The sequence below is a fragment of the Amblyomma maculatum genome, chromosome 1, assembly GCF_055883805.1.
Source record: "Amblyomma maculatum isolate TAMU_Amacu chromosome 1, ASM5588380v1, whole genome shotgun sequence".
NCBI classification, from domain to species: Eukaryota; Metazoa; Arthropoda; class Arachnida; order Ixodida; family Ixodidae; genus Amblyomma; species Amblyomma maculatum.
The window spans coordinates 434,745,402-434,770,355 of NC_139344.1; the positions used below are offsets into that span (position 1 = coordinate 434,745,402).

A 24,954-nucleotide genomic window follows, 5' to 3' on the forward strand; every position below is an offset into this window, starting at 1 on the left:
AATCAGTACTAACTAATGATTAACTAGTCCTTAACTACTTCTGATTAGTCATTAGTCATGTATAAATAGTCATGAGCAACGACAGAGGACTGAATATGACATCACCAACGTTACTAGAATAAACTCAGTTTCCCAGCTACACCCGGAGAGGTGTCCCTGGCGGCTGTCGCGTGAACTAACGGCGCTGCAGTCGTCTCTTGCTCCTTGCGCGTCGTCTGCTACATGCGGCGCAGAAGCATGGAGCAGACGGTACACACTTATGGCGCATTCGGTTGGGGGGACAAGAGCAGAGGCGCAGAACAGTACAGAGCAGTAGAGGAGCACACCGAGTGAGGGTGTAACTGTCCTCCCACGGGAACGCGCTCTGCGTGTCGAGAGCAGCGCGCCACGATCATGTGACCACCCTTCTCTCCCCAGCATTCTCCGCCTGCCCGCAGCGGCGGCAGTTGCAAACCGAGGAAAGGCCAACGCTTCATGTAGAACCGCTTGTTTTGCATGCCTTTGTTCTCACAGCGGGCGATCTACCTCCTTTGGCCCTTTCGACGCCAGCAGCGACTCTCAATGCATACAGCACCTGAGCAATGCTTTCCCCTTACCGAGCACCGACGCTTTAAAGCCGGCATTTTGATGCCTCGTTTACGTCTGAGCATTCGGCGGAGCGAGCAATCGAAATCTGCTGCCGCCGACACGATTCTTCGTTCACACTTCTGAGCCAACATATCGCCACCTACGCAACTTCGCCTGCAAGCTCCCGTTAAACTTGACCTGACCGCTCGACTGCAGCTACGAATGCCACGAAAAGCATTTAGCTATGCTAAGTACCGAAGCAAAAACGCATCATCATTCAATTCTTCACTAAATCATGGCACATTTGACCCACGTAATGTGGCAACAAGAGTTTCAAAGTGTTATATGCAGGCATAGTAGACAAAAGAGGCATATTTGCTGCTCAAACCAAGGACAGCGTCGATCTTATTCCAAATGTCATTCTTCCCCTATTGCATCCTTCCTTATTGCGCTGGTTGCCTGGCGAAAAAGGGCCTCGGATAACAAGGAAAAACTAAAAGGTAACGACGCACCTCAAATACATTAAAAAAGCTAAAAAAAATCAATTTGTAGAAACAAAAAACCACTTCCTAACGCGATTCAAACGCACCACTGGGTCCCTAGCATTCTGCGCTAATCACTCGGCCACGCCGAGATATGAGCGGCCATCTGTCAAGGCCGCATTTACAATGAAACATCATGTTTCGAGGTGTACAGGCCATTGCTGCCGCTATAAAAAGCACAACTTCTTGACCATCAGAGCTTGCTGCCTGCTTTCTGGACTTGCAACTAATGTTCTGGATACTTGTGCTCACTATATTGTGCACTGCACTCATTTTAACATGTGAGTTTCACAGCGCTGGCAAATTTAGGAGCATCGGCACTTCATTCATGCTCTGCTACCGTGGACGTAATTTTCGATGAACCTGGAGCTGTAGCACAAACATTCAAGAAAAAAAAATGGGCGACGAAGCTTCAAAACCGGCAAAGGTAGCAGCGAGAATACTTGTTTGCTGTTAACTAGATCTTATTTGTATGTAACATTTCGGGAAGCGTTGCGATGACCGAGGGATCGGTTTGTTTATAAGTAATGCAAGAAGGAGCGCTAAAGCTTCCGAAACACGCAAAGTATTGTACATTACAAGTGCTCTATGTTGTTTTTTTTTTTCTTTCATGGGCTCATCGATCGGTAAATAACTCTCTTACTCAATTTACATATTTTTTGCTGCTGTTTCTATAGGGCCACGGTGCGGACTACGCTCTCTGATGCGCTGGTCCTGTTTTGAGCCTGCAGTGCACATTTTGACAGTAATCATCGTGTTAGCCTCAAGAACAGCTGTGAAGATTGTTATGTATGTAGACCACATCATTCAATTCCAGATTTAGTTGTACGTTAATCGCCAGTGTGTTATGAGACAGAGCCGGGCCGATAATCGTCTCTCTCGAAACACTCGAAACGACGTAACGGAACGTGGAAACTGTCGAAAAAAGATACCGCCGAAACAAGATACACAATACAGCTTCACGGTGTCACGGCATCGAAAGCGTTTCGGCTGTGGCCGTCACAATTATCCTGAGCCAATGGCCCATTGCGAGTGCGCTGTAACCATGTTGGCCCCTGAGGGATGCTAACCGGTTGACGCCGCGTGCCTCGCCGGCTGGTGTAGCCGCGTCGCCATGTGATTTCCTCTACACTCGCTTTAGACGAGGGAGCAGCCGAGAGTGCACTCAGGTGCTCTCAGCGGAGGAAAAGCTCTCCTCCTCTACCATTGGAAGCCAGTGATTCTACTCCTGCTCTCCCAGTGGAAGGCACTCGCTTGTCTGAGAGCACGTTCGAAGTGCTCTCGAGTGCGCCTGCTCTCCCACTCGAATTCGCCATTAGCTGTTACGTGCTGCCGTTGCACTCTACATGGCTGCAGTGCAGTTATGACTACATGACGACAGTTTTGGCTTTTAAGGAATACATTACCTTAGAGAACGCGTTTGTGTGATGCGAAAGTTAATGCCGTGAAACAAGTGTGACAGCGTTGTCGACTTGCTCGCCAGAACCAACGTTCAAGTAACGTTGTATGCTCTTCGGTTTCATTTTTTTATTAAGTGATATCGTACGCACTTAGTCCAGCCAAAAAGGCGCCACGATCGCCGTAACCAAGAATTGAGAAAAAAAAGTATCCGAAGAACACTCACGTCACTTTGTATTAAATTGTGGCAGCCGTTAATTGCGCAGCGTAATGTGGTGCCATGCAATTTCACTTCTTATTTAGCAACCACCCTTTCCAGGTTCTTTCCAATTTGTGACAGGAAATCAATCCAACAACATATGTTCTTCCAACGTTATGCTGTTCACTGTAATTATTGGTGTGCGCCGAGAAGACGCTGAGTCTTCCTGCTAAAATCAAACGAAATAGACGTACGCTTTGCCAACTACGTGCCAGCCTCTAGGTGCCTAAAAATGGCGGAATGAAGAGACGGTGTTCAAGGCGCTATCGCGTCCCCTTTTAAGACGAAGCTGAAGCGTTCTGCTATAAATTTTTTTTAATATAAGGCTTCTTCATGCTACCCTGCATGCTTTGCACCGGCAGCAACGAAGCTTATTGAAACGATTACTTGGAAGTCCGTTATTTGTTCGTGTCACTGATAGACGTCCTCGACATTAAACGGTGGTAACAAGCTCTGCACAAAAGAGATAACTTACTTCGAAGTGAACAGTTTCTCATCTGCATTTAGAAAAGAAGCTATATTAAAGTACTCTCGTGATGTATAGTTCGTGTTAGCAAGTCTCCTTATTTTCTTGCTGTTATATATTTCGATCGCAAAATGCATTATATACCGAAGAGAAAGCACCCTAATAATCGCGCTGCCACGTGTGTTTCCACAGCAATGCCGGAGGAGAACTTGCAAGAGTCCAAGAACAGCTATCAGTGTACATTGCGCAAATCGTACAGCTGAGCTGCACAAACAGATTTTAGTTTCGATAATTTTGATTTCGTCGCAATGCCAGCAATTCGAGTATTTCGTCGCAATGCCAGAAAATAGACGAGCCATGAGGGCGAGGAAATTTGCTCGTTGAGAATACTTTTGTCATTGAGCGATTGCCACGGCAATGATGTTGCTCATACACGTCTCATATCATAGGAATTATCATTTAGACGTTCTTCTGAAGCATATCAGTGAAGCAAAATTGTGCACAAGGTTTCGAACTCGGAGATAATGCGAAGAGAAGAGATATCATAAAACCTACGTAAAAAATTCGAAAAGTAAAATGATCACGAAAATTAAAATATCTTCAAAATAACTGATTATGCGACGTAAAAAACGCATGCTGATAGCTACGGCAGCTGACGAGAAAAAGAAAAAAGAGAATGAATGAATAAAGCCTTTATTTAATTGAAGGGATGGCTACTGGCCTCTATTGGGTAATTAGGGAGTTAGGAAGAATGTGAGTGTAGCTTCTTGCTTCTTCAGGGTTCTTCGAGCTGTTTCTCTTTGTTAAAAAATAAGCATCTAAAAGTTCAGAAGAAGATCTAGATCGTCTTCTACAAGCTAGACCTTCCAGACTTGCAGTGGTTGGCACGCCAAGAGCCTGCGTGGACGGAGTTACGATGCCGAACGGCTTAGTAACTGCAATTTTGTGAGCGGGAAAGTACAAAAGCGTATAAGCTTCCTAATGAGATCAATATATGTACCAACCATGGATATGAACTCCTTCATTCATGCAACTTTTGACGTTGAAGCAATGCAAAATCACATGCAAAAAAAAAGATGGTGAGGGGAAGTTAGGAACCTAAAACGCTCCTCTCCTACTACACATAAAAAGGATTATGCTGCCCACTCGAATATTTAACAAGATAAGAATAATGTTCTCAGCACTGCTTGTAATCTTACAATGTTTGTCTATGTTGATGAACTCAAGTTCTGCTTGTTTGCTGCATTTAATTTGCATACAACAATAGGGTTGGTAACGATATTGCACATTAGCTCATTTTGTTGTGTTGCGGTAATAAATACCTCAGGTTCACTCAAGTAACTTCTAATGCCCCTTTCGGTGCTGTAGATGCCTTGAATATTATAATTTAAAACTGCAGACCAGTGCTAGTTTGAAATTGCATTACCTTCCACTTACAAACAGTAAAATTATGTCGTTTTGTTTTCTCTGTTTGTGTGTGTGTGTGTGTTGGTGTAAAGGGGGAGGGCAGATCTCTCAAGGGCGCGACTTTATTACTAGCAGTATAGGTTTTTTTTAGTGCGTAGCACTACTAGCCGCAATCACGGATTTCGCCGGGGTCTGTCCGAAGCCGCTCGCTGTGGGTTGCTGTGCCGGCGGGGGGCCGAGGGGCACTTGTCGACAAGTGAAGTGGTGGAAAAGCTTCGAGTTCTTGTATCTTGTTGTGTGTGGCAAGCTTGAAGACTGTGCAGCACAATTTGATGGGGAGGTGTTGTGCTCGACTTGCCTGGAGTTTGGACAGTTGGCGCCAAACCGACTGAATTATGGGAAGAGCGGCCGGTTGCTGCAGGACACAGTGTGTGCGCGTGTTTACAAGCCGGCCTCCCTTTCGTAGAAGTGTCTCGGTCGCGCACGTGTTCCGGTTCGGCGCTAACTGCTCTGTCTCTCGGTTTGAGGGAAAAGGGCGCGGAGGCCATAAATATCCAAAACGCGGCGAAACACGGGGTGTGGAGAATGCGCGGCAGAGGGAGCTGCTTTCGGTGCCTTCTCGGGAAGATGCCTGGACATACGTCCCTTTGAAACCGCCGCCCGGGTGCAACCGACCAAGGGGGCGATCGGAATGTTTGGGCTTTAGGTTTGTGTGTTGTGCGTTTTGCAAGCGCAACCGCAGGCGCTGTTTGTCTTTGTGACTGCTGGCCACCTCTTGCGTGAGCTGAGGGAAGATTTTGGAGAGAGTGTAAATCGCTGAAGTGTTTGCATGAAAGGTATAGAGGGGATAAGTGGTGCTACGCACCTACTTCGTATTTGATTAACTATTCAAATCGGCCCTATTTTTTAATAGACTCATGCACTTGCTCAGTCATTTCCTTTCGCAGCGCGCACGCCCATTCTGACTGATTGCTCTTTCAGTAAACTCATTAAATAACTTTTCACATGTGAAGTTGTTTTAGACGACGCAGGAAATATTTTTACATTGTTTTTACGGGATCGCGAGAGCGCACATCCGGAGCTATATGTACCACTCCATAACTCAAAAGTAAGAAATTTAGAAAAGCGCTTCTGATTAGGTGACGATGGAGGCTGTTAATTCGTAATTTGTGTACAATATATCGTTTGACGCGAGTAGCCAGACTTCATGCACTGCATGAACAGGCTGTCCAGGGTAGCGCAAATTTCTGCCGCGCAGTAGTAAACGTGACACCCACTGCGTTACCTTCTGAAGTTATAGTGCTCCTATGCACTGAAACTTTGACTAATTTGTTTGCATGATAGGATCTATACTCTGAAACAACACACTGCAAAACACAGGCCACGGAGTAAAGCAAGAAACAGCGCTTGTGAGCAAGCCGATGGCGCTGTCACACTTTTTTCATAGCATTAACAAGCGAATTTCGCATACCACAAACACGTTCTCCAAGGTAATGCGTCGCTTATTAGCCAAATCTATCTTAATGTAAGTATATTTGTACTGTAACCATGTACAGTGCAACGGCAGCACGCAAAAGCTACGCGTGTGCTGGCCGCTTCACGCTTCTGCGTCGCGTGTAGCAGACGACGCGCCCGACAAAGAGCAAGAGTTGACTGCAGCGCCGCTAGTTCTCGCGACGGCCACTTGGCACATACTTCTTCGCTGGGCGGTGTGGGGAGCTGTGAAATTGAGTTTGTTCTAACAACGTTGCCCATCACATGGTGACGTCGTCGAACGTGACGTCATGACCGTGTGTGACGTCATCATGATGTCACATCCGGCCATGTCTAATAACGGGAGGTGATAATGATGTCACAGCTGGCCATGACGTCATGACTAATGATTACGTCACTAGGTTGGTTGGTTGGTTTGTGGGGTTTAACGTCCCAAAGCGACTCAGGCTATGAGAGACGCCGTAGTGGAGGACTCCGGAAATTTCGACCACCTGGGGTTCTTTAACGTGCGCTGACATCGCACAGCACACGGACGCCACTTCGTTTCGCCTCCATCGAAACGCAGCCGCCGAGGTCGGGTTCGAACCCGGGAACTCCGGACAGTAGTCGGGCGTCGTACCACTGCACCACCCCGGCGGGGCGATTACGTCACTAGGAGATTCATGCATAAACAAAGAGATTTTGTCTCTTCGCAGCCTCGGCCCCCAGGCGGACGGCTTGTTGCTGCCGAGCGGGGCCTTCGCTCCGCAGCAAGGCTTCCCAGCTCTGTCTGCTATTTTGCTGTTATTTTACTCTGCTGTTCTGTTATTTTCCGCTGTTATTTTACTCGACTTCAGGAGAGTCGACGCATTCCCATATAATGTGGTCGAGAGTACCCCTCTCCCCACATGCTTTCCAAAGGTCATTTTTGTTGAGAATTATAGATTAAACAGAAAACTACTGCCGCCATCGCATAAGACACTAAGTAATAGAGAGGCGATCGCATGGTGGCGACTTCAAGCTGGAAATTTCGTTAGCCCAGTATTAGCCTTTCTCGCATATGCATGAATCTCCTAGTGACGTAATCACTAGGAGATTCATGCATATGCGAGAAAGGCTAATACTGGGCTAACGAAATTTCCAGCTTGAAGTCGCCACCATGCGATCGCCTCTCTATTACTTAGTGTCTTATGCGATGGCGGCAGTAGTTTTCTGTTTAATCTATAATTCTCAACAAAAATGACCTTTGGAAAGCATGTGGGGAGAGGGGTACTCTCGACCACATTATATGGGAATGCGTCGACTCTCCTGAAGTCGAGTAAAATAACAGCGGAAAATAACAGAACAGCAGAGTAAAATAACAGCAAAATAGCAGACAGAGCTGGGAAGCCTTGCTGCGGAGCGAAGGCCCCGCTCGGCAGCAACAAGCCGTCCGCCTGGGGGCCGAGGCTGCGAAGAGACAAAATCTCTTTGTTAGCCTTTAGTAGCGGTTGCTCCAGCCCCATCCACTAGGTCTGCGTCCTGGGGCAACACCACCTAGACTACTCAAGGCCTCTCCGCTCCTCCGTGACGTCATCACACTACGACGAACGCGGAAGCTGCGCGCTGCTGCGCGTTGCTGCGGGCTTATTCTTGTGTCACTAGAATTGTGGTTGTTGCCGCATGCGAAAACATTCTTTGGTGCTTTAAGCCCCGTTGTTTAATAATAATAATAATTGGTTCATAGGAAAGGAAAGGCGCCGTATCTGTCACTTGTTTCTGTGGACACCTGAACCGCGCCGTTAGGGAAGGGAGGAAGGTAATACATAACTTTTCAGTCGGCTGCAATATCGCAAGTAAACGTCTATATATTCGTATATTCGCGCAGCGGATTTTCTAAAGACGATTAAAGTTTCAGGAAACAGCACATAATCTAAATGGATTTATGAAAAGCCTGAAGCACTGCTTTTATTGTGCCAGTGTTAGTATAACGCTACGGATATAAACGTAGCTTCAGAAAGTCAGCTCTATGAACGCTGGGACATTCTGTAGTCTCTGTACTCGTTTTGGAAACAAATGGGAAGAAAGTTTCGCAATGATTTCATAGCACTCAAAACATGTAATTCTACGATCAGCTGTGGACTTTATTTTTGGCTCTAGAATTGATTTCAGCTCAATAAATACGTAAAATGTATCGAGTATGATGAAAGTATTTATTAAACAATACTCTCGAGAGGCACTTGTAGCTGGACCAGAAAGATACGCTGGGCAGTTTGGGAGTATGCTGGGTACTGCGTAAGGTCGAAGTCGTACCAGTTTCAGCTTAGCTTCAATCACTTTTCCTGTCTTCGCATCCCCGTAACTTGTTTTGTCGACCCCGTCCGCAGGTTTAAAGGGACGCTCGCAGGCCTAGGATGTGAAATGAGACGTTAGAAGGATTGAATACCTGAAGGTAAAAAAACAGCAGCCCTACCTTTTAAGGTTCCAATGATCGCAATTTAGTTTAAAGTCCGCGCGCACTAAATATCAGTAATACTGTGTCTCTAAGTTACATTCACGTAGTATAAAATAAGGTTCGCACCATAGCTATGAAAACTTTCTTTTTTAAGGCGGAAGCCTTTAATGGCTCATACTGTCGTGAACAAAGTGTGTCCCGCTTTTGCGGCAGCTGTTGTCACTTGGCGTTCTTCGATGTGCGTTCAAGTGTGGAATTCGGATGCAGGAACGCTAGACAAGATTAGACTTCTGGAGGAAAGGCGCAGTATCCGTCGCACTTTCTCCGACAAGTGTGCGTTTGGATGGTACGCCATCGCGATCCTGTCGCGATCCTGTCCTTCGCGCGTTCAAGTGTGGGATTGCAGATGTCAGGAACGCTAACCAAGATGAGATTTCTCGGGCTTTCACCTTCCACTACTTGCTAAAGTCCCTCGCTATTTTTAAGGTATGTATAACGTACACATAATCTCGGAGTATCTATGTAGCGTTAATTATGCAAAGAAGTTGTCGATAACAAGTAGTAAAGAGGAATATTTGCCTTACCACCGATCGCTTTCCTGGTGTGAAATCGACATGATGGATAGCTTTTATCCACTGAGCCCTTCTCACTGGGTCCGATGGGAACGTGAAGACTCTCACTGTATCCCCACCATCATAGTTCCCGCGGCACCGCGACACACGGCAATGTCCAGGCATTCTCAAAACGTGCACACTTGATGAAAACACTGCAGCATCAGCGCAGACCTGTCACCGCCACTCATCCAGTGCTTATTTCTAAAAAAAAAAAATTAGCAAAACTTTTGCGACACACGTTGCACAAAGGCGAAATCTCGCACTGCAGTTGGAGCATGAACAACACCACTCGCACCCCTCGCACCCGCCTCCCGGATATGCGCCGAGACGGGAGACGACGAAAGAGCTCCGTCGTAGTGTGATGACGTAGGCGCGAGGAGGAGGAGGATATAAAGAGGCCTTGTAGTCTAGGCGGTAGGCGGTGTTGCCTGGGCAACACCACCTAGCGGTGTTGCCTGGGGGTGCGGAGTAAGGGGCCTCCATTTAAGGTGGACAATAATAGTTGTTATCCATCCATTCACGCATATACGAAGCTGACCCCGTCGGGCTTTCAATCCAGGCGTCCGCGCGGCGCCTTTTATTTGGCGTTTCCTCGGAAGCCCAATACAATAGGCATCAGAGGTGTCTAAAATTGATTTACGGCATAGAAAAGGCGCTCTATCTGTCACAATTCTGCGTGACGACCTTAACCGAGCTCTAAAGAAAAGGAGAAAAGTGGCACTGAAAAAAAAGAGACAAAAAAAAGAGCCGTAGTGGAGGGCTGCCAAGTAATTCTGACCACCTGAGGATCTTTAACTGATTTAAAACTGATTTATTTTATAGGAAGGGAAAGGCACGGTAACTGCCTCACTTGTTTTCTGTGGACACCGCAACCGCGCCGTAAGGGAAGGGAGGAAGATGGGAGTGAAATGGGAAAGAGAGAAGTAGGAGCCGTGGTGGAGGGCTACGGAGTAATTTCGACCACCTGGGGATCTTTAACGTGCGCTGACATCGCACAGCACACGGACGCCTCTTCGTTTCGCCTCCATCGAAACGCAGCCGCCGAGGTCGGGTTCGAACCCGGGTACCCCGGCACAGTAGTCGGGCGTCTTACCACTGCACCACCCCGGCGGGGGAAATTTAACGCCCACTCACATCGCACAGCACATGGACGCATCTTCGCTTCGCCTCCATCGAAACCTAGCCGCCGGTAATCGGAATCAAACGTGGGTGCTTCGGCACAGCCTTCATGCTGATGTCGCTTTGTCTCTGACGCCTGCCACCGAGAACCTCCTTCAACACAGGAAAACATTTGTTGAATGGGCATGCTTAATGTCACAGATCTCGAGCTGCAGCTCTTGTACTGGATTTGAGAAAGCAGAGGTTTGCGGCTCGTAAATTTGTGCTGTTGCGTAAGAATCACAGAGGGTATGCTATCAGTTGAAAAAGTTGCCGACAATGACGTTACACCCTAACGCGAAATCTGAGTGCAGCTCATCAACTGTTTCATCTTTTCGGTAGGTGGAGGCAGAGATTTTGACATGCATGTACAATTACAGACTTTTTTTAATTTTTCGCACATATTCCTTCAAGAAACATTCCACTAACAGTTCTTGATTGTCAAGAAGGAAGCTTTGTGGCCGTCCGAAACCTTCCACTACACCCCCCCCCCCCCCCCTACTTTCACTCCCAGCTTCCTCCCTTCTCTTGAAGCGCAGTTAAGATGTCGCAAATAATTGTGACTGAAAAGCGCCTTTCCTTTCCTGTACATCAATTAATAAGACGAAAGCCTTTTTAGGCTCACGGAACTAAATCCCATGGGCTATAGGTATGTGCGCGATATGGGTGCCAGATCTGTCATATTCAGCGAGATTCAATGAGAATAATTCTTGCCTAGCGTGCCTACCATCTGTAATGGCACATTTGAACGCGCGCCATGAAACGCCACGTGGGAAGAGTGATGGTGTGCCGTTCAAACTCACACTTGCCGGAGAAAATATGACAAATATTTCGCGTTCCCTTTCCTGTAAACTAATTATAAATATATATATATATATATATATATAGCACTACCACAAAGGCTGACAAGAGGGAAACGCTGAGAGGCGACTTAAAAAAAGCGCAAGGGTAGGCTTTCGCCATTCTCCTCTTAAGAGGCATTTAAGAGATCACCTAATTTTTTTCCTCTCGACACTGAAAACCATTTTTGACAGAAACCGCAATAAATGATTAGGAATCAGTTTTTTTACGCATGGAGTTCCTGATGCTCTGTGGCATCGGGCAGCACACCGACGTTTTTCGCAATCGCTGTTATTGTTGTTGTTGCGACTGTAGGTAGAAGGAAAAAAAAAACTGGACGAGCCTACTACTGGCGCTGTAGCTGAGCCACCTCCACTGCTTCGTGCGGACAGAAGAGAGGAGGAGGAGGAGGAGGAAGAACATTTATTTCCGCCGAATATGGTGCAGCAGCCACCTACGAGTCCGCACGCAGGCGTCCGGGGAGGCAGTCTGTCACACCGCGGCCAGAGGACACCCGGCCTCGTCTAGGAGAAGAGGTCTTCAGCCTCGGCCGCCAGGCGGATGGCGAATCGCTGTGTTTTTTCGTCGGAGCTTCTTAGCGTGGTCTCCCATTCATCGCTAGTTTTAATCGCGTTGCGCCCTGGGGCACGAACGCATCTCCATATTATATGATCTAATGTTGCCACGTGGCCGCAAAATTTACAAATTTCGGTTTCTGCACCGTCCCTCTTCCGCCCTCTGGCACCCGTCCAACTCCTCCACAGGGGCGAAAAGAAATTTCGAGCTTGGAGTCTTCTCCAGTCGTACGATTCCTTTTTACTCAGGGATCTAACCGGTGGCGGATATATCCTCCGGTCTTTCTTCAAGTTGTCGGTTACATCCCTAAAGGTACCTATACATTCTTTGGTTTTAGATGTTGTGGAGGCGTCCGCAGCACCCCGAGGTAGCGAGGAGCGGGCGAGCATGTGGGCAGCCTCGTTGCCGGCGAGACCGGCGTGTGCTGGGGTCCAGATTATGGTCACGCTTTCGGCGAGAGACGACTCGTTCAGAAGTTTTGCAGCACGATTGCTGACTCTACCCTTGCTAAAATTTCTAACCGCCGCTTTGCTATCGCCGATGACGTGTTTTACGCCTGGTCGTGCAATGGCAATGGCTATTGCAATCTCCTCCGCCTCTACCGGCGGTAGATCTCGATTTCTTTCTATTCCTATGGAGATCCCAGTGTCCAATAGGGCGACCGAGGTTACGTCGCCTTCTTTCCCGATCGCTGCATCGGTGTAGGCGACCGATCCCGGCGGGAGTTTGGCCAATCTGTTAGCGAGGTGCTTAGCTCTGCTTTTTCTCCTCCCCTCGTCGTGTACGGGGTGCATGTTCTTCGGTATGGGCGAGACGTATAGATGCTTTCTGATTTCTCGATCTATGCTTTCTCTGACACTTTCGCCTTCCCCGGGCGCTAGTAGGTTTACCCAATCGAGGATTTGCCTACCCGCCGCCGTTCCTGCGAGTCGCTCTCTCTGGGACAGCCTGACCGCCGCAGCCAGCTCTTTCCACTCATTATGCAACCCCATTTTCTCTAGAATGTCGTTAGAAGTAGTTATGGGGAGTCCTAGAGCGCACTTCGTGCATCTCCTAATTATGGTGTTTAATTTGTGTTCTTCGGTCTTGTTGATATTTAGGAATGGAGTCGCGTAGCACATTCTGCTCGTGACAAAAGCTTGTACGAGTCTGAGTCTACTAGCCTCCGTGAGACCACTCCTTCTGTTGGACGTCTTCTTAAATACTCTGACTACGAGCTCCGCCTGATCTTTTAATTTCTTAATCAGGCTTTTGTTACTACCCCTGCGGTTGATAATCATACCTAATATTCTAATTTCATCTACTTTCCGGACTTCGTTTCCGTTGACTTTAATTTTGATATCTGGAGTTATCTTCCCACTACTGCTGGTCATTACCAGGAGCTCCGATTTTTCTGGCGAACAGCATAGACCTACGTCCTCTGCGTGATAGCTGATTATATTTGCTGCCTCTTGGAGCCTGGATGTGATGTACGAGTCGTTCCCTTCGCACATCCAGACGGTCACATCGTCCGCGTAGATGCTTAGTTTTAAGTCATCGAGATGGCCAAGCTTACTGGGGAGCTTCCTCATTACGATGTTAAAAAGGAAAGGTGAGAGCACAGCCCCCTGCGGAGTGCCTCTGTTACCCAGCGGGAACTCCTCCGAACATAAGCCCTGAAATCTGATGATCGCCGTCCTGTCTCGCAGGAATGATCTAATATAGTTGTAGGTTCTTTCGCCTACTCTAAGCTTAGCGAGCCCGTCGAGAATGGCGTCGTGACTGACGTTGTCAAAAGCTTTCTTAAGGTCTAAGCCTAGAATAGCTTTCGTATTTTTTTCCTGAAGTCTCTGACAACATCGTTATGTAGTCTGAGCATGGTATCTTGCGTACAAAGGCCGGGCCTGAATCCGACCAATTCAGCCGGCCACGCATCATTCTGTTCGGTGTATTTGGTTAGCCTCCTCTGAATAACTTTCTCAAGTAGTTTGCCTACGCAGGATGTTAGTGATATTGGGCGGAGATTCTCCAAGCCCGGTGGTTTTCCCTGCTTGTGGATTAGGGTGATCTTAGCCCTCTTCCACTCTTGGGGTACTTGACCACTCTCCCACACCTGATTTAAATATTTGGTTAGGGCATTGATCGATTCGTCGTCCAGATTTGCGAGCATCTTGTTATTAACGAAGTCCGGCCCGGGGGCCGAGCGTCTTTTTAGGCCGTGCAGCTCCGCTCTGACTTCTGCCACTGTTATAGACGCGTCAAGCTCGCTGTTCGCCGGTCCGTTGTAATCTCTGTAATGCGCTGTGGCGGGGGGAGCTACGTACATGGACTTGAGCTTGTCAATGAGCTGTTTGTCCGTACCCTTAAAGTTATACCTCGCCTTGACCTGTTCTATATTGGCGACCGTTTTGGACTTAGTCGGGTCTATCAGGAACCTGAGCAGTTGCCACGTCTTGGCCCCATTCATGGTGCCCTCCATCTCGTCGCATTTGTTATCCCAACGTTGCGACTCGAGTTTCCGGGCGTATTTTTCTATTTCGACGTTGTGTCTGGCTATCTCTGTCCTGAGATTGCGGTTCCACTTTTGCTTTTTGAGCTTCTTCGTTAGCTCTTCTTTCTTTTTGAACATGCCGAATAGCCTGCTATCCATCGCCTCAGGCAGAGCTTCGCCTTTAATTTCTTCGGTGGCCTCGTTGACATGGGTAATTAATTGGGCGGCCCAATTTTGAATGCACTCTATATCTCCAATTTCTTCCCGTTCTCTGATCTGTCTGAATTTATCCCAATCCACTTGGGTGTCCGTCCGACACACAGCGCGCTTAACGCTCACTTTCCTACTTAGTTCTACCTCTAGCACGTAGTGGTCGCTACCTAGATCCTGATGCTTGTTCGTCCACTTGACTATGCCAGTTCTATGGCAGAGAGTCAAGTCCGGGTTTGTGTCCGCTGACACACTGTTGCCCACCCTCGTCGGGCATCTAATGTCGTTAGCGATGTAGAGGTTTGACTCAGTGATATCTTCCAACAGCGTTTGACCCTTCGGGCTGCTGGTCGTGTAACCCCATTCTCGATGTCTGGCATTAAAATCGCCGGCTATTATTAGTGGGTTCTTACCTGCCAGGCTAATCGCTCTCTTAAATATCGGGCTAAACCTCGCCTTCGTGCACTTCGGGGAGCTGTACACATTGAGTAGAAATATGCTGCCTCCGTTCTTTTTACCGGTCAGGATTTCCACAAAGACCGTTTCGGTCTCCCTGTTACCTACTTCGTGCTGGACGACGGCGACGTTGTTTTTGACGTACGTCACGACCCGTGTTTTACTTCCCTTCCCGCTATCGTAGCTTTTGTACCCCGAAAGCTTCCATACACCTCGCGTTTCCTGCAGAGCCATTGCCAAAGGCTGTGTGTTCTGGCTAGCTACGTACTGTTGCAAGAGCCATCGCCTCATTGACAACGACCGGCAATTCCATTGCCAAATTTTAGACGTTTTGGGATCCATTATGATTTTGATATTGTATACCCGATGCGTTGCAAAGGGCTTGAAGCATCTTTTCTAGCACTCCAAATCTCGCCTCAAGTTTCTTATTCAGGTTCAATTCGAAGTCTATGATTTCATCCTTGACTAATTTTCTAAAAGCCACGTGCTTTCTGGCTTGTCCAATTACACTAGTGTCGTCTGATTTACGTTTCGCAGGTGTAGCCTGATCGATATTCATTTCATCTGAGTCGTCACTGTCCCTGCCACAATTGCTCTCGCTTGCCCCACCGGGGCCCCGTATGACGGGCGGCCTGAGCATCGGAGGTGCCGGTGCAGGTGTAGCTTTCGCCTCTTTTAACTCTTTAATTACCTCGACTAGGGATTTGAGGGTTTCTTTAATCTCTTTGATGTCGTCTTTAATGATTCTGATTTCTTTGCTATGCTCGGCTTGAGTCTGTTGTAATTCCGAAAGTTCAAAGTTTTTTTCTTTGGAGACCCCGCTAGCGAAGCTGACCGACTTACCGCCTGCGTTAACTTCGTCATTCGTCTTTTCTTGTCCGGCCGGCGTCTCCCCGGACTTCGGCCAGTGGTTCTTGTCGTCCTTGGGTGGCGGTGATTGTGGCGGCCCCCTGTTCTTGCTCTTGGATCTGGGTTCATCTCTGGTGACGGATGCGCTGGAGTCTCTCGCACGGCCCGTTGTGCCCGCGGCGTCGCCTCTTCCTCTCGATCTGCCCCGGGTTTTCGTTGGCTCTTGCTGCTTGTTTTGACCCTGGGTGGCTTCTTTCTCTGCTTGTCGGACTTTGAGAATGTGCGGGGTCCGGTACATGCTTCTGCAGCGGTTGTGCCCCGGGGGGTGGCAGCCGCCGCACAGTAGGCATTGCGGCTCGCAATTTTGTTCGTGCCCCTCCGGTGGATTAAGCATTCTGCACCCTCGGCATCGAGGGCTGGTGGGGTCCGGGCAGACGTCCGACCGATGTCCTAGGTTGCCGCATGCGTAGCACACATCGAATTTCTTTTTGTAGAGGTTGCACCGGTATAGCAATCCGTTGAACCACACCTCTCGCGGGACTTCTTGGTCTTCGAAAATGATGAGCACGGTTTTAGACTTTTTCCCGAGCCTCCTCGCTCCAATGTAGCCAGGGTTATCTCTGAGTCCCTGCCGAATTTCCTCCTCCGTGACGTCCGGCGGAACGTCGTATATGACGCCCTTACCGCCCTCCGGCATGGCCGCGTGAGCAGTTGCGTCTATCTCAATTGGCCCGATTTTTATGGTCGTAATTTGTTTGTACCGCTTTGCCCTGCCGAGCTCCGGGGTCATAATTAGTAGGGACTGATTCTTCGGGTTGGCGATGAATCTGTCTTCCCCGTTCAGGTTGAGGCCTGCAGCCGTAACCAGGACCTGGCGCAGCTTCGGTCCCGCTTTCCTTGTCAGCTGATCGGCGCCGCCGTGCGGTCGCAGCACTACGCGGAACATCTCCTTCGGTATTTTCGATCTGACCGTGACTACGGATCTCTCGGCGAATGACCTTCCTATCGCTTTTTGCCGTGATTTGGCGGCCTCGGTCCCTTCGCTCCCCTTCACGGGTGCCTCCTTCTTCGCTTGGGACGCTGCGTCGCATTCCTTCACATATCTGCCTCCTTGTCGGCGGAACCATGAATTTTCTTCTAAGGCCTCAACCGCCTCCATATTTCCGTCCTTACTAGTGTCAGAGTTCGGCTGGTAGCTCTGATTTTCCTCGCCCTGCCAGTCCATGCCGTTAACGCTCCGAGGGTCTTCCCTCGAGGGCGGCTAGGCCGGACGCTAGGCTCGGACGCTAGGCTTAACTTGGCGGCGTTGTTGCTCCGAACTTCAAAGTATCGTAAAACCAAATTGGTGGTCCCACCTTTTAGAGAGTTGGTTCCACCACCGGAACGGTAGCGGTTGCAATTGCGGCCTACAACAGATAAAAATGCAGTGGCAGGCTATCATCATGCTTGCGTGGTTGCCTGGAGAGCGCCACCGCTAGTAGATAGTGAGCGATAATGATAGCGGCAAATAGTGATAATGACGGCGGTGATAATGACAGATGACTGACGGTGACACCATCACCTGGCGACGTCCTGACAAATGGCGATATCCTGACTGGATGCGACCTCATAACGACGTCAAATCCGGTCATGTCTAATAATTGGAACTGACGTCAGGATGACATCACATCCGGTCATGACGTCACCAATAGTCACGACGTTGACGTCCCCAGGCGATTCACGCATATACCATAGAGAAACATGTTTCTCTATGCATATACGAAGTTTACCCTGCCAGGCGTCCGATCCAAGCATCCGTGTGGCGCCTTTCATTAAGCGCTTCCTCGAACGCCGCACCACAGCATACAGAAGCAGACATCGCACATCAGGCATCAGCGGTGGTATGGTATGTGGTTATTTAAGTCGAAAGTCTTTCTAGGCTTAAGGAATGAAATCCCATGCGCGACGGTTGTGCGCGAGATCTGTCATATTCCACGAGATTTCACGAGATTAGTCCTTCTCTATAGCATTCCTGTCATCTGCAATACTAAAGTTTTTCCGGTTCCGCCTTGCGTGGAGTGCGGACGCGCTTCACGTCGGCTCCGTGCGAAGACGGCGAAATTCGCCAGTAGCCCGAACCTGTGGCCTATTTTTCACCAACAAGAGCCCTGTGAAGGTGAGCGCCACGCCCATACCAATTATAGGCACGATCTGGCCAGTTTTCGGGCCCCCACGGCCTATTTCGCCTTGAGCCGCCGCGTCGCCCGAGCTAGGCCTGGCTCCGCTGGGAGCTAGGCCTACTCCGAACGCGACCTCCAAGCACAAAGTCATCATGAAGGTGCAAGTGCCAGGCGAAGCTATTGACCCTCGGGACTTCAATCCGCGGGACTGCACTCACATCCTCAGCGTTCCCGCCCGCACCCAGGAGCAACAGCAGATTCACCAGATCTCCGCCATGCAGACCGATCAGGCAGACAAGCCTACCACTGACGCTGGAGCGGCATCATCTGCCACCCCAAATACTATCAAGGCCCAGGCATCCGAGCAGCTGCGCGCCGCCCGCGCGCTGCCGCACAAAGGTCACGACAGCAGCCGCCACTGCCAATTGAAGATTACAAGGTGATTTTCCGCTCCCGTGGAGGGCTTCACCAATTGAAGATTACAAGGTGATTTTCCGCTCCCGTGGAGGGCTTCACCTTACTACAGTACCATATCACGACAGCGGCGCGTCTCAATCTTGAACGCCACTGCTTCACTCGAGGAGCCCACCCGCACCCAGCTACTCGTTCATCCCACCAATAACACGTGTACAGTGAGCACGCCACACCAGACCGACGCACTTATGCTGGGACAAATCACCAAAATTAATTACCAAGTAACCGACTACGACGTAGCAGCCTACATCGCTCCCACAGACGGCGCGGTGAAAGGAGTAATCTTGAACGCTTACTGGAATGAAACCCCCAGGGAGCTACTGGAGGATCTCGTGAACAGCAATCCCCGTGCTCCAATAGTGGACGCTCGACGCATGGGTGCCACTCGATCAATATCAATTACTTTTAGAGAAGGACCGGTTCCTCGCACAGTTATTTACGGCGGGGGACTCCACAGGTGCACCCCTTACAGAGAGGCCACGTGGACGCTTGTATCAACTGCAGACAGCCAGGCCACAGGACAGATGTGTGCACGCTGGCACGTACGAATAACTGCCCGAGGTGTGGGAAACCACATCCCAAGGAAACTATCCTTTCCTGCACTCCGGAATGTATTTTATGCGGAGAAGCACACATGACGGGTACGGGGAGATGCAAGGCTAAAGGGCGAAGACCTGCAACCAACCCTGCAACTCAACACCTCTCTCGTAAGGACAAGCTGCCCGGAGACGCTACTCGGAAGATAGCACTCAACGCCACTCGCTCCACAGAACGCGCAAAGGACCCACAAAAGATGTCTTGGGCCGACCGAGCAGCTGAAGTCATCTCTAAACAAACCCCGCCACTCCAGCCACATCAGGAGGATTCACGCGACAAGGAGCTCAAGGCCCTTCGGGAAGAGGTAAACCGCCTTTCCTCCCGAATACAGACCCCACACCAACCCTCCTAATCCACCCTCCTTCCCCAAGCTGTACCTCCAGCCTTTTCTCCAAGATCCCCAGCCACGCAACCACCGCCCAAAAAGAAACGTACATCAGAACCCCCACCTGTCACACATGATGCTCTTGAGCAAGTTGAGGCAAAATTTGAATCAAAGCTAAACGCTTTAGAAGCCCGGATAGATTCCAAAATCGACTCCCTCTTCACCCAACTCGAGAACAAAATTAACTCGATGTTCTCACGCTTGGTTCATACGCTCGACATGAGAATGACCAGCATAGACACCCGCATTCAAACCTTAGAGAACACGCAAACCGTTATCCTGAAGCACATCAATCTCCAACTACCTCCTCTTCATCCCTCGCAACCACCACCCTCTTCAACGCCTAGCGCACTTGGCTCCCAATCTCTCCACTATAGCGGGGCAGCAACTTAATTTACCCATTCTCCAGTGGAATTGCCGCGGCTTCCGGGGCAAGCTTGCGCCTTTCCAATTACTCGTTCCCATCCTCACCCCGCCACCCCAAATCATCCTTCTCCAGGATACGGCCACCAGAGCATCACTGTCTAGTTTTATGCTCTACCACTCAGATACCACGGACAAACCCAGGGTGTCCGCTCTTATTCACCGTTCAATCACCCACCAAACAACACTACGTCAGAGACACCCTGCGTTATCACGGAAATAATGCATCACCCACACAGAGTGCCCTCCATCTTCACTGCCAATATATACCACCCCCCATCTCATTCGATGTCTTCCCTGGAGACGCTCTTGCGTGACCTCCACCTACTCGCTGGCAAGCACCCTCTCCTCACCGGAGGGGACTTCAACTGCCAACACACCGACTGGGGGTATAGTTATACTACGGGCCGTGGTCGACGCCTCTGGTCCTTAGTCCAGGAGCTGCGCCTCACTGCACACAATAATTTCCACACACCCACGCGGATCGGCACCAGCGTTAGCATGGACACCAGTCCGGACCTGACGCTAAGTCGCTTCCTCGGTGGCGTCACCTGGACAAGAACACAACACACACTGGGAAGCGATCACTACATCATTAACATCTCGCTCCCCTTTAAACAATCCCGCCACATACACATCACCCACAAACTGGTGAACTGGGACGCCATCCGCGCATTGCGGAAGGACGAAACAAACACAACTATCACGGACATCGAAGAGTGGGTAGAATCACTTATGACCGATGTCCAACACAATACCCGGCTAATTACAACCACACAGGACACCCCCACTCTAGATTCCCGCCTCGCCCACCTATGGGAGGCGTACCACAGCTTACTCGAGCGTTGGAAACGCCACAAGTTAAACAGAACGCTTAAAAAGCGACTGGCCGCACTGTAGACGCAGATACAACACGCAGAGCAGGTCTGCCGCTCTTATTGGAGGCAAGTTTGCGACGGACTCGCCGGAAAACTGTCCACCAAGCGAGCTTGGCAACTTCTGAGACATCTCATAGATCCAACACAGCCCAAAGCCGCTACACAACACCATGTTACAAGCCTCGTACACACACACAACAGCGACCCGGACGCTCTCATTGACACACTTCAGCGAACATACACCTCACCCGGCACATCCGACTCCATGCTCCCCTACTCAGGAAAACCTAACCCGGAATTAGATGCTGATATTTCGGAAACGGAGGTAAGAGTGGCCCTCCTGACGCTCCGCACAAATTAAGCATCGGGACTGGACAAAATCTCCAATTCTATACTCCGCAACCTCGATGACAAATCAATCACACAGATTACAGACTACTTCAACAAATGCTGGGTGGAGGGCACCCTCCACCAGTCCTGGCGACAGGCCAAGGTAATATTTATACCAAAAGCGAACAAGCCTGTTAAACTAGAAAACCTGCGCCCAATCTCGCTCACCTCATGTCTCGGGAAACGTTTCGAGCACGTGGCACTTGCGAGATTGACACTTCACATAGCGGACAATGACCTTTACCCACACAGCATGGTGGGATTCCGCCACCATCTCTCCGCTCAGGACGCCATGCTGCAGCTCACTCACGACATCTTCGACCCGGCTATCCCGGGCCACACAAAGGCAGTCCTGGCTTTGGATCTGTCTAAAGCTTTTGATCGCGTCGAACATCAGGCGATCATGACTGCTCTCTCTCCTCTGAACATAGGTGTACGGATGTACACTTATATCCAGGCTTTTTTAACGGATCGCATGGCTGAGGTTCATTTCGGCCCCCTTACCTCCCAACCCTACACCCTCAGGAGCGTCGGTACTCCACAGGGTTCCGTACTCTCTTCTTTCCTGTTCAACGCCACGCTGATTCCATTCGCCCGAAAACTGTCCACGATACCTCATCTTAAACATACCCTTTATGCGGACGACATCACACTATGGACCACACACGGTAGTGATGGCGACATAGAGGGTACCTTGCAAAGCGCCGCATCCCTCACACAAGAACACGCCCAGAGCATCGGACTCTCATGCCCCCCAGAGAAGTCTGAGCTACTTATACATCGCCCCACGACCCGCGGATGCCCCACCACACCGATTGTCATCGAAGTCGATGGCCATCCCGCCCCAGAGGTGAATATGCTCCGGGTTCTGGGACTTCACATCCAGAACAATGGCAAAAACACCTTAACTCTCAAGAAACTAAAGCGGGTGACAGGCGCGATATCGCATCTCATCCGACGAGTTTCAGGCCATCCCAGAGGCATGAAGGAGAACGACCTATGTCGTCTAATTCACGCCTTCGTCCTCAGCCGTTTCTTATACACAGTCCCCTATCTCCGACTCAACAGACAGGAAATGGACGCCTTGGACGTCATGTTGCGCACGGCGTTAAAGACGGCCCTACATCTCCCAATTATTACTTCCACAGAACGCCTTCTACAGCTTGGCCTCCACAACACTATTGGGGATCTTGCGGAGGCCCATCGTCAAGCCCGATACTTGCGTCTCACCCAGACCTCCACCGGTCGCCATGTCCTGGCGACTTTAGACATTCGTGTCCCAGCGAATGACCCTATCCTCCTTCCCATACCTCTCCCCCTCCACCAAGACCTTCTCATCAAGCCTCTCTCTCGCAACATGCACCCCCAGTATAACGAGCAACGCCGCCGAGCCCGAGCAGCGGCGCTCCACAAATACTACGGCTCCGAAACGGACGCCGTATGGGTGGACGCCGCATGCACGAATGAGGGAGCGGTATTGGCCGTCACAAATTCCTTCCTGCAGCCTGCTGCTACTGTCCCCCTCCCCTCGGTCAACTCGGAGGCAGCCGAGGAAGCAGCCATCGCCTACGCCCTTGTACACACGGAAGCACGCTACATAATTTCCGACTCGAAAACTGCGCTACTAAATTTTGCGCGTGGTAGAGTTCACATTTCTGCGTTCAGCATACTGAGCTCGCCCGCCGCTAACCCACCCCGCTATGTGGAGCTGATATGGGTGCCTGCGCACTCCGGGAATCCCGGTAACGAGGCCGCCAATGCGTTAGCCCGAGGTTCTTTAAACCGGGCGCCGGCGGCCTCCAATCCGGGATTCACGCGCGATCGCATGCACTCCTCCAGTGAGCTAACGCAGGCCTATCGGGCCGAGCGACTACTCTATCCTCCACCTCACCCATCTTTAGACAACTACCACCAGACGCTCTGGCGACGACTTGAGTGCGGCACACGTGTCCTGGATTTCAAGCGGCCTCATTTCAACGTGTACTTCCTGGACGAACCTGGTGTGAAGACGCATTTTCTTGGACCACGGAACTGTCGAGTGCTGACCAGTGGCCCCCTTTTTTCGCATTCATCGCCATCTGTCTGCACGGGCTGCAACTACACCAACGGTTATCTATTGTCTACATCTTGTGGGCGGATGCAATTTGAGTGCGGCACATTTTGGCAGCAGCGGCAACGGGACACGGACACCAAATAACTCTGCTCTGCATTTTACAGTGGCGATGCTTGGCATGCCTGCGGTCTTTTTGAAGACACATTTCTGAGGCGGCGACGTGTCCTGGATTTCAAGCGGCATCATTTCAACGTGTACTTCCTGGACGAACCTGGTGTGAAGACGCGTTTTCTTGGACCACGGAACGGTCGAGTGCTGACCAGCGGTCCCCTTTTTTCGCATTCATCGCCATCTGTCTGCACGGGCTGCAACTACACCAACAGTTATCTATAGTCTACATCTTGTGGGCGGATGCAATTTGAGTGCGGCACATTTTGGCAGCAGCGGCAACGGGACACGGACACCAAATAACTCTGCTCTGCATTTTACAGGTTGGTGCTATTCTTTGGCATTTATAAAACCGAGCCAGGTTGATCGCGTTGCCGTTGCTGCCAGAAAAGTGTCTTTTGTCTTGCATATTGTTGCTTTGGACTTGTGTTGCACCTGCCATTTGGATATGCATGCCGCCTGTAACCACGAGCGATAGAACTGAGCTGATGTTAGGCGTCGTTCATAAGGCCTTCCACTACTAGACTTTCATTTATCTTAGTTAACGGTGTATGCAGTGTGTACGAGTATAAATTTGTAACTGGGTAGCATTCGATACGGTGTAGATTACCATGAATGAAGAACTGAATCCCCTTTTATCGCTAAGTGAGGGGCTGAGCGAGAAGCCTCCTGGCACAGTAAAAGAGCTAGCGAAGACTCTAGTCGACCTTGTGCAGAAACTTGAGTCTGCAACTACTTTCATTAGAGCTGACATCAGAGCTGTTGCAGCTGATAACAAGGTTGCGCTCAGCGAACTACAAGAAGTTAAGGATTCCATGACACACATGAACTCGGTTTTTGAAGGCTTGCGTGTAGATGTACAGAATGTTGTGCAGGACCTGACAGCTGTCAAGAATGAGCAGGCAGAGCACCGGAAGGAGACTTTGCGACTACGTAAAGAACTAAGTGAAACGCGAAGGGAGGTAGTCGAATTGAAACAGTATTCTCGCCGAAACAACATTGAAATCAAAGGTGTGCCGCAGTGCGCTGAAGAATCACTACCTGACATGATGCTTCAGATAGCGAGTCACCTAAATGCTGATCTTAAAGCAGAGGATATCGATGTCATTCATCGCGTTCCTACCAAAAAGAAAGATCAATCAAACATTGTCGTGAAGTTTTTCTCTGGAACGGTTCGTGACCAGCTGGTACAAAAGGCAAGAAGACAAAGGCTCTCTACTTCAGTCTTAGGGTTCGAGGAGGGGAATCCGCTCTTCCTGAATGAACACCTATGCCCGGAGTACAAGATTCTCCTTGGTAAAGCGGTACAACAGAAAAAAGACAAGGGCTGGAAGTTTGCCTGGGTGTCACAAGGCAAGATTCTAATGCGGAAAAGTGAAAACTCCCATGTTTTTCATATAGCTTGCGAAGAGGACTTAGCTGTAGTTGTCTGAAAGTGGTTTACCAGTTTTATTTTATAACTTCATCTAACAACCATGGCTTTCACGGTTGAACAAGTAAACAATGTATTTACAAAAGGCTCACGCTTTTCCTTACTTCATTGTAACGTCCGTAGTGTTCAAAAAAACCTTGACTTACTTCTAGCATTTGTATCTGAACACGAGTTTAAATTTGATGTTATAGCTCTATCAGAAACCTGGCTGAGAAAGGGTGATGAACTTTCTATTCCTGGATACAACTTTGTATCAAGCCCTAGAGAAGATAACCG

The 24,954-nt window shown here is 49.6% G+C and overlaps 1 pseudogene; it reads left to right on the forward strand.

The window, feature by feature from the left end:
- The first annotated feature begins 18,030 nt into the window (after positions 1-18,030).
- On the forward strand, positions 18,031-23,471 carry LOC146209438 (uncharacterized; annotated as a pseudogene).
- Positions 23,472-24,954: the final 1,483 nt, after the last annotated feature.